The sequence below is a fragment of the Lactuca serriola genome, chromosome 5 (assembly GCF_051521515.1).
Source record: "Lactuca serriola cultivar US96UC23 chromosome 5, Lser_US96UC23_V15, whole genome shotgun sequence".
Lineage (NCBI taxonomy): Eukaryota > Viridiplantae > Streptophyta > Magnoliopsida > Asterales > Asteraceae > Lactuca > Lactuca serriola.
The window spans coordinates 131,049,092-131,051,701 of record NC_136412.1 but is presented as its reverse complement, the minus strand read 5'-3'; positions in this window follow the sequence as shown (position 1 = coordinate 131,051,701).

The window sequence follows — 2,610 nt, the reverse complement described above, 5'->3', positions numbered from 1 at the left end:
GAAGAGTCACATTAAAGACTCATAAAATTCATAAAAGTTGGCAATGGTTACAAAATGAAGAGTCTTGTGTCATTGAATAATTTTTTTGACTCCATAACTTGTCCTCAAGTTATGGAAGTTCAAGAGTCACTTCATTAAAGGAAAATATGTAACCATAATTAAATCCATAAGTTATAAAATAAAGAAAAAGTTAGTTCTTTTATTAGTTTAAAGTCTTCCATAACTTGTCCTCAAGTTATGGAACTTGAAGAGTTTTTGGATTAAAACTACTTTAAACACATAAGTTATGGAATTAATTAGTTTTGAATAGTTTCAAAACTTGCCCTCAAGTTTTGGAATTTGAAAAGTTTTCACTTATGAATACTTTAATTCCAAGTTAGCCCTTAGAATTTTAAAAGTTAAAATTCAACCCTTATACTTTATAATATTATAAGTTAATAATAATAATATATATATATATATATATATATATATATATATATATATATATATATATGTATAAGAGTAAAGTCAGTCTTACCGCTAGTACGCCTCATTCACGAAGCCGGTCTATAAGGTGGGTATAAGGTTGTTGCCTATAAAATGGCAACTTAATGGGTGTCCACTCTCACCCACCGCTTGCTTGACCAGTGGAGGGTCGTTAGCCGAACGAGTTTGACAAGACTATAATTCTCCTTCATTAAAAGTATTAATGATAATACTAAGTAACTAAACTCTTAATAATTCCCAATCTTAGTTACTTAGGAAAAATGTGAATAAGGTGCTAACCCATGAAATTACACTTTACACTTTGTCTAAGTCGTTAGTGGAGCGTGTGTGGTTAACTGGCACACTAACTTGGACTTAACAAGGTAGGTAAAGGGTGACTTAATATTTATCATAGTATCGATGGAGCGTGTGGGTTAACCGGCACATTGATTGAGGGGTAATTTATTAAGGGTACCAAGTGATTTGCATGGTTACTTCACACCTTGTTTTGTGATCCTCGGCATCCCAGTCACAAAACCTGAAGGGCACACTCGAGATTGAAACATGCCTTTGAACAGTTCAATGAATCTCAAAGATCTAGGAGTTTCAAAACCAATTAAAACCTAATAATACATTTCGTTTATCTTGGTGGAAATTGGTAAATCGTCATTCACCTACCTTCAAATATTTTATAGCTTGGATTACGGCATACCTCTTCTAAGTTATAAAATAGTTTGTTGGGTCCTAGCCTTAATATTTCATATTGGGTGTCATATTAAGGACTTTAAATCAACTATCTTGAATATCTCCCAAAAGTTGTCTGGTTTAGGCACCTATGATCTTCCCAAATCTTTTGAAACAAGGTTTCCTAAATGAAGATGATGTCCTTTGGAAATCATACTTCTTTCACCTCCTCCAATTATTCTCCCCAACCCACAAGTTCTTAAAAAAGTTTAAGGTCACTCAAGTCCTATTGGAAAGGCAAGGTCTAGGTGTGATCACATCTTGGAGATGTAGTCACATATTGACAAGCCGGGAGAGTTGGGTGTCAAAGTCCTGAGAAAGTTGGTGGTTCAATCACTTTCTAAGTCACATAGTGAGTTCTTTTGGAACACCTATGAAACAGACTATGACAAGACCCTTAATGATCTTATATGTTTGTTAAGATCAACTTCCTAAAACTTTATGGACATTGACAATGATGACATTGGATATCTAGTAAAGCTCTCTCTTCCCGGTGGAAAGGGATCGGCCATAGTCAACTCGGTTGACCAAATGGTAAAGAGAAAAGCTAAGTCTATGATAGTCTCGTGTACCATTATCAAAGGGTCCATATGTTTATATTGCCAAAGGAAGGGGCATTGGTTGCGAAGCTGCCAGATTTACCTAAGGATGTTAAAGTCAATGAGTTTGACTCTACTTCAGGTAAAGTCCACTATCTAACTCTGTTAAGTTTCTATTCTGAGATTCTTGATACATGGTGTGACTGGGTCACATGGTGATGTTTTAAGAATCAAAGAAAAGTGAAGGAACCTAAAGAAAGAATATGCTGAATCTGATCGCATAGATGAATTTCTATCGCATAGTTTGAAAAATCGGATTCTTGAGCTACTTCTTAGGAGTTATGAGATATTGCTTAGGAATAGATAACAACAAGTTTTCATATAGATTGTAAGGATAAGTTTTTCCGCAAAGTTTTAAAATAAAAGGAAAATTTTTGATTTTACTTATTTTAAAATATCCTTACAATGGCATTTTTGAGGGAAAAGTGTTGCTTATATGATTCCATTAAGAGCAAGAGTGGAAATATGAAATTGATTCTTTCATTTGTGGTAATGTCTAGATTTACCAAATATGGAAAGATTCTCATCACCCAAGTTTCAATTGGACCGGAACTTGGAATCATGCAAGTTGTATAGCATGATGAATGAGAACTTTCAAGTTTTGGAAAAATTAAGACTAATTACTTGTTCACATGGATGTGTGAGTCAAGTGAAGGACTAAGGGATCGAGTACACATTCTTGTGCACTGGTCAAGTGCACCACAAAAGATTGATTAAACAATTCGTCATAGATTACAAAAGATCAGTAAATATGATTATACTTACAAGCTTAAGTGTAACTCTGAGACATTGGAAAATG